Here is a 14,167-nt window from a genome sequence, read left to right on the forward strand (position 1 = left end):
TTGTATTTGTGGTCACATACTACTTGAGTGTTTAGAGAGTGCCACCCCTTTATGTTAAAATATGTTTCTGGATGATTAATTGGTGCACAAATTTGTATGTGTGTGCAGTCAATACATCCTAGAGTATTTGGTATTCCATAATGTTCACAGAAATATTCCTTAATTATATTTTTTTCATTTTCAGTAATTGGAAATTTAATAAATCTGTCGATATTCTTCTTGAAAACATTAATAACCTGGTTAAGAAATCTGGAAAAAGCACTTTGTGACACACCTGTAATTGAACTGGTGGTATGTTGGAAAGAACCTGTTCCCAAAAAATGAAGTGTGGTCAATAATTTAACAATTGCTGGTATTGCTCTATTTCTCCTTGTTCTAGGATCCAAATAATCTTTAAATAATTCTTAAAGGGTAATTATAACTGATTTGTAAAATTGAAATCTTTGAAATACAATATCATCATCATGAAATCTTCTATGTTGAAATAATGCATAATAAATATATTCTGCCATCTGTAATTATAAATATAAAATCAAATTTTAAATTAAATATTTTAGTAAATTTCAAATCATATTTTTCTAAATCATTTTCGTAAACTTACCCTTGTAAATTTAATTTTGCGCACTTTTTTTAAAAATTACGGCAAAATATTTATAGTCTAGCAATTGCTTATTCTGACGCTCTTTGATCACGTCATTTTTGATCATTGCGCATTTTGTAATAAAGTTTTACGGTGAAAACATATGCAATCATCCTTCACTATTTCAATATAAACTTCTTAAATTTTTTTGTGAATATTCGTAACTGCAATCGTTACGTAATTCGACATTATAAAAGTCCCCTTTTTATGGCGCAAAATTTTCTATGCTACTTTCCTGAGGAAACTAAAAATTCGATTTGCATTTTCCAAAGAAAAACAAGTGTATATAAATTCTGAAAATATTAACAATGGTAAGTACCTATAATCCACCATATTATATATTTATTGTATATGTTATTTTACATTTCCTTTTATTTTTTAAAATAAATATGACACATTTAATGCTAGTGATATTTTATAAAATATTTTTAAAATACTTTATTCATAGGTTCCACCAACTGGAGTATCATCCCAAAATAGTGAGTCTGGTAGAAACCCTGCATCCACAAAAGAGGAAAATCTTGTATTAGCACAGCAAATGCAAATGTATTATGATAAACTGTTTGGATCCATGTCTGCAAAAACTTCTAATTTTGAAAAGAATTCAATATGGGAAAAAATTGCAAAATCTGTATCAGCTGTAGGCGTTAGGCCCAGATCAGTGTCCAAATGCAAAAAAAAGATACTCTGATTTAAAAATTAACGTTAAAGCAAAAATGCGAAAAGAAAAAACTGAAAGAAAACAGGTGGTGGAACATATGTACCAATCACATACTCTGAATCAGAAAAAATAATTAGCAAATTAATCCCAGCTGCAAAGGTTTCTGGAGTTCCTGGACTTACTAATATTGGTGTAAGAACAGGTAATTTTGATTATGTTTCTGGATAATGTAATTTAAAATATGTATGTGAAATAAGAAATATAAGCAAAAATAAAAAACATTTATTTTTTAGTGGCAGAAGAACAAAATGAAAGCTCACAAGAAAATATTGAGACACCATCATTGGATCGTAATGAATCTAATATTAATGAAAATGAAATGTTTGATAATTTAGAATGTAATATAATTAATAAAGAAATAAGTATTGAAAGTGAACTACCACCCAACAATATATCATCTCAAAATGAAATACCAATAAATGTAGTGTTGGATTTATCACAAGCCACATTTTTAAATAGTAACATAAAACAGGAGGAGGAAAACAACATTAGCAATGAAGCTGAACATACAATTATTTATTTACAAAATGAAAATAAGTCATTGCCATCAGAAAATGAGAACAAACCTGAGGACAATGAATTTTATAAGGATGTTGGTGAATTTAGTTATAAATTAATACAACATAATGATTTATTACACGACAGGCTTGAGATTATGAATAACACAATGCTTGAATTTAAGGAAGAAATAGTTCAACAAAATCATGCTATCAAAAAATTAAATGATTCTGTTGAAAAAAGTAATACACATTTGGAACATATTAGTGAGTCCTTAAAGGGACAGTCAACCCAAAAATTACTGTTACTTATTTAGATTAATTAATTAACAATCTTTACATCAAACTCTAGCCCAATTTTCATCTAAATAAACTTTGGCAGAAAATACACTTACTAGATCTCATCTCTCCGTTTTGAAATTCCCACCTGACTCCTCCTTCTCTGACATCTCCCAAAAGCTTGAACTGCAGCACTAGTACAGGATCCTCTCGTCCCTGCACGCTCCTTTCATTCAGTTCATTGAGACACTCATATGGCACCCCCCCTCACACTATCTCCCCTCACTTTCTTTCAGCACAACGTTCTGTCTGCACTAACACACCCACACGCTTAGCAGCAACAAGATACACTAGAGATATCAATCTCTAAGATGTCACAGTTGTATTCCCACAAAAAAAATGTAACTGTGGATACATTTAATGAAACATCTATTTAAAAAGCATCCCATTTTCATACAAATGTAAATCAATATATGCTCCAACTAAACTAAACAGAGCAGAAGTGTATGCCCAACCGTCCATCTATTTACATAACAAACCCATTCTAAGCCATCCCACATACAACGGTGCTTTTCAGTAGTTAACGATCTCCAACCACCACTGCTGTTAAAAAGAGCCCCACAAGCCAGAACTTCAGATTCTCATAGCTAGTGCTCCCCCGACCACATGCTCACCGTTCTCCAGTGCTTGTGCTCTGTGATCTTCGCTCTGTGTGCGGGGGTGCTGGCCGAGGAGGACCGGAGAACGGTGAGCATGTGGTCGGGGGAGCACTAACTATGAGAATCTGAAGTTCTGGCTTGTGGGGCTCTTTTTAACAGCAGTGGTGGTTGGAGATCGTTAACTACTGAAAAGCACCGTTGTATGTGGGATGGCTTAGAATGGGTTTGTTATGTAAATAGATGGACGGTTGGGCATACACTTCCGCTCTGTTTAGTTTAGTGGGAGCATATATTGATTTACATTTGTATAAAAATGGGATGCTTTTTAAATAGATGTTTCATTAAATGTATCCACAGTTACATTTTTTTTGTGGGAATACAACTGTGACATCTTAGAGATTGATATCTCTAGTGTATCTTGTTGCTGCTAAGCGTGTGGGTGTGTTAGTGCAGACAGAACGTTCTGCTGAAAGAAAGTGAGGGGAGATAGTGTGAGGGGGGGTGCCATATGAGTGTCTCAATGAACTGAATGAAAGGAGCGCGCAGGGACGAGAGGATCCTGTACTAGTGCTGCAGTTCAAGCTTTTGGGAGACGTCAGAGAAGGAGGAGTCAGGTGGCCATTTCAAAACGGCCAGATGAGATCTAGTAAGTGTATTTTCTGCCAAAGTTTATTTAGATGAAAATTGGGCTAGAGTTTGATGTAAAGATTGTTAATTAACTAATCTAAATAAGTAACAGTAATTTTTGGGTTGACTGTCCCTTTAAAATCAATAGCTCAAGAAAATGATTTTTCTATGTCAAAAAATGATTGTACTAATACTCCTTTAAATTTAAATGTTAGTTCTTCAGAAAATGCTGAAAATTTAAATTCATTTGTAACCGAATCAGCCAATTTAGGTAATTCAGATATTGGTGGAATAAATTCTGATGTTATAAAAAGAAAAGGAAATCAGAATAATTCTGATGGTAATTTTCCAGCTAGTAAAAAAAACAATAAGAAAATATAGAAAAAGAAAATAAATTTAATATGTGTATATTATTATTCTTTGAGTTAAACATAGTAATTTAAAATAAATGAAGATAAAATACTCATTGTAAAATATTTGTAAAGTTTTTTTAATAAATATTAAAGGGACAGTGCACACAAATATGCAGACAACTATGTGTATTATAAACTAATATAAGTAAGAATATGATTTGATAATGATATAAACATCCATGTTCATTAATTATATAATCATACTTGTGAACACCCCACTCTGAAATCATAAATCAAATGTACATGTCCTTTTAATACATGTGCGAAAAATATGTACTGTGTTGTATGGTGTATAACTTAAGAAAATAAAGAGACCAATTGTAAACATTCTTTTTATTAACTTTCAAACAAAAAACAAAAACAAACATAAGATATTAATGTGGATGATAAAATGGTCTTATTCTGGGGTTTTAACCCCAGAATAAAATGCCCTTCCCTCCCACCTTCTTTCTCTGAACATCATAGCACGCTGTTCTTTTTGGTTTTCAATAATTCTGGTTAAAAGTCTTCTTATTTTTTGGTTGTGCACTTTATTTTTTCGAAAATGGTGAAGCATTGAGTCTTTCAAAACTGTGATATTAGTGTTTATATTTTCAATCAAATCACACATTTTATCAAATGTATTTTCTTCCCATTTTCCTGTTAGAAATAAAACAAATATCATATTAAAATACATTAAAAAAATAATTGCACTATGGGGGGGGGGCGGAGCCAATCGCCGAACAGAGCAGACGTGTTTAAGCAGAGCTCCTGCTTAATGGACTGAACAAATGAATATAATTTAATATTGCAAGTTTGGATTTTCTTTACTGGGACTCATTTCTTCATATATATAAGGGAAGTGAACTATATGCCTATACCCTGATCGCTTTTGGTACCGGTGGCGTAGCATTGCAAAATGCACAGTATGGAACTTCCTCCTGGTTTTATGGAGGCTTTACGTGGGATACTAAATGAGCAACATGCTGCTTTGGAGGATCAGCTCTGCAAGGCGTTCACACTTGGCACACACAACGAAGTTCCTCTGGCACCTCACTACAGCACCCAGCTTGAGCGAGAGCGAGAGACGCAGCGCTTTGGGGCCCCGGTGCTCGCTCTCTAGTTGTGACTCACCTATTGGGAATGAGAAGCCTAGTGGTGTGAAATCAATGCTATTGTGTGTGCACGCAGCAACTGGAGACGGTGTGTGGAATACAGTGAAACTCGTCATTTCACCCTAGCCACATAAGACTTCAGCCACGTGGCCGTGTTTAGGCCTACTGCAGATGCAAGAGTTGGTGAATTGTCCCAGCGTGAAGAGCTCAGTTCGGAAATTTACCTGGAAGGAAAGTTGCACTCTAAAAGATGCCTTAAGCTGCTCGGCAGCCTTCTCACAACCTCAATGGGACCCGGGTGGCCCTCTCTGATGAGATCTCCAAGATGGAAGCTAAGACACCCGACTTCTGGTACCACTAACTCTGCTGTCACCCTGCCGCCGCAGAGAGACCCCGAGAGATAACCAACAATACATGGTATGAGTGTCCTGATTGTTGGGGGTCGCAGCTTCTCTGGGAAGTGGACAACTGGACCCATAGTGTTCTTTTGATTAGCGCCGGTGTAAAGCACTGCATCTGACCACACTAGGGTAACGACCAAGGACATGCGGTCAGTTAACATTGTGGCGCCTGAAATGTTCCCTAAAGAACAGATTTCATAATCCCTCAGACTAAGCAATTCTCTCCTCAGTTTGGAGGAGGACTCCGCATAAAGTTTATTTCAGTTTACCTGCATTAATATGTTAATAAGTTGTAAGCAAGCATAGCAGTTTTTTCCCATACCGCAGTACTACATGTAAGTGGGGCTCTAGGCTCTTTTGTTCTTTGTATAATGATGCAAGTTTGTTTGCTGGTACACGCTCTGGTGGATGACCCATCTAAGTTAAACAAAAACCTCACCTATACTGTGGGAACTTCCCTATTAGATAATATTTTGAACACCCTGATACCTGGTCAAAGCGGCCAATGTGCCTGTATGTGCATAGCGTTTTCTATGTACAAGTTACTCTGGATGGCCTCTATTATGTTATTGTACCCCATGTTTTCCTATATATGCTCAGAGAAACCTTACTACATTTGTAAAAATCTAGCTCTAAGTTGATGCTCTTATAACAATTAATGGCCTCTTATATAATGGGGGAGACTTTTGAGAATAATGGGTATCTCATATGTATATTGTATCTTTCAAATGTCTTTCTGATATATACAGGGTACCTATAGATTTGTACCGCATGAGGTTTGTGTGTTATGGTAGCTTTGCCCTGTATGCCCCGCCAAGTTTATACTCTCTGCCATTAGCTCATCGTGACACCTACTGTACAGTTCTTGACAAGCTGGTCCTGCGTTCATCATACAAAGCGAGGCCATAGTACGCGCTATACAGGGAACAAACTATCCTCAACAGAGCAATTTTGAGGACACCAGATTGGACACCCTCACATATAAGAATCCACATTAGTTCAAAATATACCTAGCTTACTTATCTTTGTTATACGTGCACTCTTTAGATTATATATTTGGCTCTTACCTTATCTACATACCACCTCCCCTCCCTTTACATAATACACCTCCTATAACAGGAGGGTTAACTAGGCCGTTCCTCTCGACAATACCGCACCCTAACTATACTCTTTATTATATATTGCAATATACCTATATATTTTACTCCTCAACTCTACCATACGAAAGATTGCTAGAACAGAGTCTCTAACTCTCATATGCACATTTTTACTCTTTACTCTACTTGTTGAGAGGCTAGAATTCAAATAATTCAAAATTTGAGGTAAACAGCATTAGACCCATGAGTGGTCTTCCCTATTTCAGGTAGCCTTCTACTATTGCAACAACTACAATTGGTTAGGGGGTCCAAGAGAGGCCCTCAATTAAAAGAGAAGGCTTCAGCTTGTATCGGCATAATTCAATTATAGCTCTACATATTATTCTAATTGTTCCTTATGTTTGTTATCTCGCTAGTTGATGTTATTAATAATGCTCGCATTCACATTACATTCCTTGTATATCCAGTTTCGCACTATGTTTCTGGCGATGACATTTAAGGTGTGTTTTAATGATATATCTGTATGCCTTCTTTTACCTCAATAAAAATTATTAAAAAAAATAAATAAAATTAATTGCACTATGCACAAATTTAAAATATTGTTTTGATAAAGAAAATAAAAAAAAATGAATTGATAGTTCATGTGTTAAAAATAAAAACTGTCAACAGTTTTTATTTTTAACACAAATGTAAAATGCACACACATAATACATACATTGTTCGTGTGGTTGAAAATCTTCTGCATTGTCAGCATCAACCACATTTGCACTAATTGCATTTTAATTTTCAGCATCTTTAAAAATAAAAAAATAAATTTAGTTATAACAAAATGATATATTATTTTCTATATTACAAGTAGTAAAAATAAAATATTGTGCATCCATTAATGTATAACAAATCCCTTTTATGAATGCATAATTAATAACCATCCATTGCAAGTGCTTTTAACATTATTTACAAATCAGAAGCAGGTTTTTGGGGTTAAACTTTGCAGATGTAAGGAGATATCCTATAGATCAGGGGATTTACATATTGGTCTATAGGTAACTTTGTCATCAAAGAAAAAAAAAATATACAGTATATATTCAAAAATTACAATGCTTAAAGTGACACTGAACCCACTGATAGAGCATGCAATTTTAAGCAACTTTCTAATTTACTCCTACTATCAAATTTTAATTGTATTCTTGCTATCTTTATTTGAAAAAGAAGGCATCTAAGCTAAGGAGCCAGCAAATATTTGGGACAGCAGTTGTTTATTTGTGTGGGATTTTATCCAACAATCAAGAAGAACAACCCAGGTTGATTGTCAAAAATGTGCTAACAACTAAACTTACATTATTGCTTTTTGAATAAAGATAGCAAGAGAATGTATCAATTTTGATTATAGGAGTAAACTATTGCATGCTGTATCTTATTCACAAAATAAAGAATGTGGGTTCATTGTCCCTTTAAATTGATGTTTAAATTTACATGCTAAATGATTATAAAATAAAAATATACACATATATACCGGTAATGAGGAATTCCAATTCTTGAATTTCTTCAATTTTGAATTGGTCACTTTCATGTGCTGCCTCAGTGCTTTCAGCAAGTAATGCTGGTGATGTGGTTACTTCTTGCCTAAATTAAAATAAACTTTATGTATTTTTTTATAAGGAACATGATATGTTAACTAAATTAAATTTTTTTTTTTTTAAATTACCTTCATCCACATCCTCAGTATTATTTTGCTGTGCAACATCACTTTCTGGGCCAACAGAGACATCTACATGTTCTTCACACAAGGGTTCTGTCTGGGAAGATGATGCTGAAGTAGACTGTTGCTCAATGTCCACATTAGGGTTTACAGACATTAAAAGTTTAATAAATATTTTTTCATATTTTAAAAATCGCCTCCTCCTCTTATTCTTTCTTTGAACTCTCCTTTTAATGTCTGCAACCCTTTTGCGACATTGAGCCACAGTCTTTATATGTGTGCCATTTAAATTGACCATTTCAGCAATATCTTCCCAGATTGCATCCCTTGTCTTTAAACTAGTGTCACGCCTCTGTGGTCCAAAAAGCATGTCATAGTTTGGCTCCAAAGCAGATACAAGGATTTTGTTCTCCACAACTGAAAACCTCTCAGCAACCATTTTCACAAATCTCATCAACTGCCTCACAGAATAAAATATGCTATACATTAAGGAAATATACATGTAACCAGAGTAAAATGTAAAATACGCTGAGATTGGAGAATATTAAGGAAGTACTCATAAATATGCGTACATAAATGTATTGGAAGGTATTATGGTAACAGAAATAATATAACAGTAAATATGATTGGTTAACAAATATTGCACATTGAACATTTTTTACAACATATACGCAATTTCATAATAATACAAATGAGTGAAAATATTAAATAAATAAAGAGCGTAAAAAAATTTGTTGTACAATTTCAATAAAAAGAATAACAAAATATAACCAGAACAGTAAAAGCAGAATTCATTGCAAAGGAGAGGGCGTAAGATGGGCGTTCCATGGGTGTTACCTGAGTAAATCTCGCAAGTTTCGCAGATATGTTACGGTGATATAAAAACATACGCCATACGAATCGCACATTTAACACACATACATGTCTCGCCGCCCATCCTTTGGGGAATTAACATGAATAACATTATTTACAATATTTATTTCATTTAAAAAATATTACAATATAACGTAATTAGACAATATACTATAACTGTAGTTTTACATTTTGAAATATGCAAACACAAACTGAAATAAAGTGAATCATTAAAATTACGAAGCGACGCAATGATATTTGGAAACCCATTTCGAAGTTTGTGAAATGATATAAGGAGGCGAAGCCTATAGTTTACTATGGACAGCTTATCGCGTAACGTATTGTTTACAATGGACTGCCCACTTTATACGATAATCACGCAAGGCGTGAAATTTGCGAGATAGGCGTGTCAGAAATACACATTTCTTGCCGCCAATGATGAGCTTTCTATCATCGAGCCCTATGACTTGAGACAAAATACACACAGAGAGAAGTGCACTCACAGGAACGAACAACCAGCTCAATACCATTGTTAGCCTGCTCTATGGGGATTTACCACCTGGGTGCAACTTCTTTTAGCCCAGTAATGCTTTTAACAGAGTAGAACTTTCCTGTAGTATATTAGTCTGATCCCGTCTATTACAGTCAGTCCAGCACCAAAATACCAGGCAATTCTTCTCTGAACAAGGAACACAGCAACCCCAGATCATGGTTTCAGCCTTCATTGGGCCTCGTTAGTGAGATGTAGCAGTATTCCTCTAAGCAAAAAGAGGCTGCTTCTGTATTCCTCTAAGCAAAAAGAGGCTGCTTCTTGAGTGGTAACTAGCCATAGAACAAGCTATTATGCTATTGTTCGTTCCCAGGTTGAGCGCTTCTTTCTTTTTATTTATGCAAATTATGACACTTAGGAAAGTCTCTCTAAGTGTGATGCGGGAATCCAGACGTGGACCCGTTGCTCAGTGTGTCTAGAGGGATATGGCTGCACCTCAATGACGAGGCCCACACTAGGCGGAAATGTACGTCTGGGGTTTTGCTGTTTCTCTCGTTCAGAGAGGGATTGCCTGGTATTTCGGGGCTGGACTGTACTGTGAAGTCAGGATCAGACTGATATGCTTAAGGAAAGTTATTAGCTGTGAAAAGCACACGTTGAGCAAAAAGAGGCTGCTTTTTGGGTGGTAACTAGCCATAGAACAAGCTATTATGCTTTGTTCGTTCCCAGGTTGAGTGCTTCTCTCTTTTTATTTATGCAGACTATGACTTGAGGTCTGATATGGCAATAGGATGACAGAGGGCCAAAGGTATGATCTGATGTTATTATGTGGCTAACATAATAGCTACAGACCCATTAGTCTAATCTGATGTTTAGTCTTTATTATTATTATATAAGCATTTGTTCTTTATTTTAAAACAATACAAAATATAAGACTGTAACTCAAGGTAACATTTTAGTATTATTTTGGTACAATGCTCAAAAAGGGTTGCCAGCACTTGCATACCTCCCAACATTTCAAAATTCAAAAGAAGGGACCCCCCCCCCCCCCGCGGCAAAAAATTGAAATGTGGTGTGCGAGGCTTAACAAAATCATAAGATTAAAGTAATATAAATAAAATTCTAAATAAAGTCATATAGTTTAATACACATAGGCCTAGATTTAGAGTTCGGCGGTAGCCGTCAAAACCAGCGTTAGAGGCTCCTAACGCTGGTTTTGGCCGCCCGCTGGTATTTGGAGTCAGTGATTAAAGGGTCTAACGCTCACTTTGCAGCCGCGACTTTTCCATACCGCAGATCCCCCTACGCCATTTGCGTAGCCTATCTTTTCAATGGGATCTTTCTAACGCCGGTATTTAGAGTCGTTTCTGCAGTGAGCGTTAGAGCTCTAACGACAAGATTCCAGCCGCCTGAAAATAGCAGGAGTTAAGAGCTTTCTGGCTAACGCCGGTTTATAAAGCTCTTAACTAATGTACCCTAAAGTACACTAACACCCATAAACTACCTATGTACCCCTAAACCGAGCTCCCCCCCACATCGCCGCCACTCGATTAAAAATTTTAACCCCTAATCTGCCGACCGCCACCTACGTTATACTTATGTACCCCTAATCTGCTGCCCCTAACCCCGCCGACCCCTATATTACATTTATTAACCCCTAATCTGCCCCCCACAACATCGCCGCCAGCTACTTAAAATAATTAACCCCTAATCTTCCGACCGCAAAGCGCCGCCACCTACGTTATCCCTATGTACCCCTAATCTGCTGCCCCTAACACCGCCGACCCCTATATTATATTTATTAACCCCTAATCTGCCCCCCTCAACGTCGCCGACACCTACCTACACTTATTAACCCCTAATCTGCCGAGCGGACCTGAGCGCTACTATAATAAAGTTATTAACCCCTAATCCGCCTCACTAACCCTATCATAAATAGTATTAACCCCTAATCTGCCCTCCCTAACATCGCCGACACCTACCTTCAATTATTAACCCCTAATCTTCCGATCGGAGCTCACCGCTATTCTAATAAATGGATTAACCCCTAAAGCTAAGTCTAACCCTAACACTAACACCCCCCTAACTTAAATATAATTTACATCTAACGAAATAAATTAACTCTTATTAAATAAATGATTCCTATTTAAAGCTAAATACTTACCTGTAAAATAAACCCTAATATAGCTACAATATAAATTATAATTATATTATAGCTATTTTAGGATTAATATTTATTTTACAGGCAACTTGGTATTTATTTTAACTAGGTACAATAGCTATTAAATAGTTAAGAACTATTTAATAGTTACCTAGTTAAAATAATAACAAATTTACCTGTAAAATAAATCCTAACCTAAGATATAATTAAACCTAACACTACCCTATCAATAAAATAATTAAATAAACTACCTACAATTACCTACAATTAACCTAACACTACACTATCAATAAATTAATTAAACACAATTCCTACAAATAAATACAATTAAATAAACTAGCTAAAGTACAAAAAATAAAAAAGAACTAAGTTACAGAAAATAAAAAAATATTTACAAACATTAGAAAAATATTACAACAATTTTAAACTAATTACACCTACTCTAAGCCCCCTAATAAAATAACAAAGACCCCCAAAATAAAAAATTCCCTACCCTATTCTAAATTACTAAAGTTACAAGCTCTTTTACCTTACCAGCCCTGAACAGGGCCCTTTGCGGGGCATGCCCCAAGGATTTCAGCTCTTTTGCCTGTAAAAAAAAACATACAATACCCCCCCCCCAACATTACAACCCACCACCCACATACCCCTAATCTAACCCAAACCCCCCTTAAATAAACCTAACACTAATCCCCTGAAGATCTTCCTACCTTGTCTTCACCATCCAGGTATCACCGATCGGTCCTGGCTCCGATATCTTCATCCAACCCAAGCGGGGGCTAGACATCCACTGAAGAAGTCCAGAAGAGGGTCCAAAGTCTTCCTCCTATCCGGCAAGAAGAGGACATCCGGACCGGCAAACATCTTCTCCAAGCGGCATCTTCGATCTTCTTCCATCCGGAGCGAAGCGGCAGGATCCTGAAGACCCCCAGCGCGGAACATCCATCCGGACCGACGACTGAACGACGAATGACGGTTCCTTTAAGGGACGTCATCCAAGATGGCGTCCCTCGAATTCCGATTGGCTGATAGGATTCTATCAGCCAATCGGAATTAAGGTAGGAATTTTCTGATTGGCTGATGGAATCAGCCAATCAGAATCAAGTTCAATCCGATTGGCTGATCCAATCAGCCAATCAGATTGAGCTCGCATTCTATTGGCTGATCGGAACAGCCAATAGAATGCGAGCTCAATCTGATTGGCTGATTGGATCAGCCAATCGGATTGAACTTGATTCTGATTGGCTGATTCCATCAGCCAATCAGAAAATTCCTACCTTAATTCCGATTGGCTGATAGAATCCTATCAGCCAATCGGAATTCGAGGGACGCCATCTTGGATGACGTCCCTTAAAGGAACCGTCATTCGTCGTTCAGTCGTCGGTCCGGATGGATGTTCCGCGCTGGGGGTCTTCAGGATCCTGCCGCTTCGCTCCGGATGGAAGAAGATCGAAGATGCCGCTTGGAGAAGATGTTTGCCGGTCCGGATGTCCTCTTCTTGCCGGATAGGAGGAAGACTTTGGACCCTCTTCTGGACTTCTTCAGTGGATGTCTAGCCCCCGCTTGGGTTGGATGAAGATATCGGAGCCAGGACCGATCGGTGATACCTGGATGGTGAAGACAAGGTAGGAAGATCTTCAGGGGATTAGTGTTAGGTTTATTTAAGGGGGGTTTGGGTTAGATTAGGGGTATGTGGGTGGTGGGTTGTAATGTTGGGGGGGGGGTATTGTATGTTTTTTTTTACAGGCAAAAGAGCTGAAATCCTTGGGGCATGCCCCGCAAAGGGCCCTGTTCAGGGCTGGTAAGGTAAAAGAGCTTGTAACTTTAGTAATTTAGAATAGGGTAGGGAATTTTTTATTTTGGGGGTCTTTGTTATTTTATTAGGGGGCTTAGAGTAGGTGTAATTAGTTTAAAATTGTTGTAATATTTTTCTAATGTTTGTAAATATTTTTTTATTTTCTGTAACTTAGTTCTTTTTTATTTTTTGTACTTTAGCTAGTTTATTTAATTGTATTTATTTGTAGGAATTGTGTTTAATTAATTTATTGATAGTGTAGTGTTAGGTTAATTGTAGGTAATTGTAGGTAGTTTATTTAATTATTTTATTGATAGGGTAGTGTTAGGTTTAATTATATCTTAGGTTAGGATTTATTTTACAGGTAAATTTGTTATTATTTTAACTAGGTAACTATTAAATAGTTCTTAACTATTTAATAGCTATTGTACCTAGTTAAAATAAATACCAAGTTGCCTGTAAAATAAATATTAATCCTAAAATAGCTATAATATAATTATAATTTATATTGTAGCTATATTAGGGTTTATTTTACAGGTAAGTATTTAGCTTTAAATAGGAATCATTTATTTAATAAGAGTTAATTTATTTCGTTAGATGTAAATTATATTTAAGTTAGGGGGTGTTAGTGTTAGGGTTAGACTTAGCTTTAGGGGTTAATCCATTTATTAGAATAGCGGTGAGCTCCGATCGGAAGATTAGGGGTTAATAATTGAAGGTAGGTGTCGGCGATGTTAGGGAG

This window comes from Bombina bombina, chromosome 5 (genome assembly GCF_027579735.1).
Source record: "Bombina bombina isolate aBomBom1 chromosome 5, aBomBom1.pri, whole genome shotgun sequence".
Classification (NCBI taxonomy): domain Eukaryota; kingdom Metazoa; phylum Chordata; class Amphibia; order Anura; family Bombinatoridae; genus Bombina; species Bombina bombina.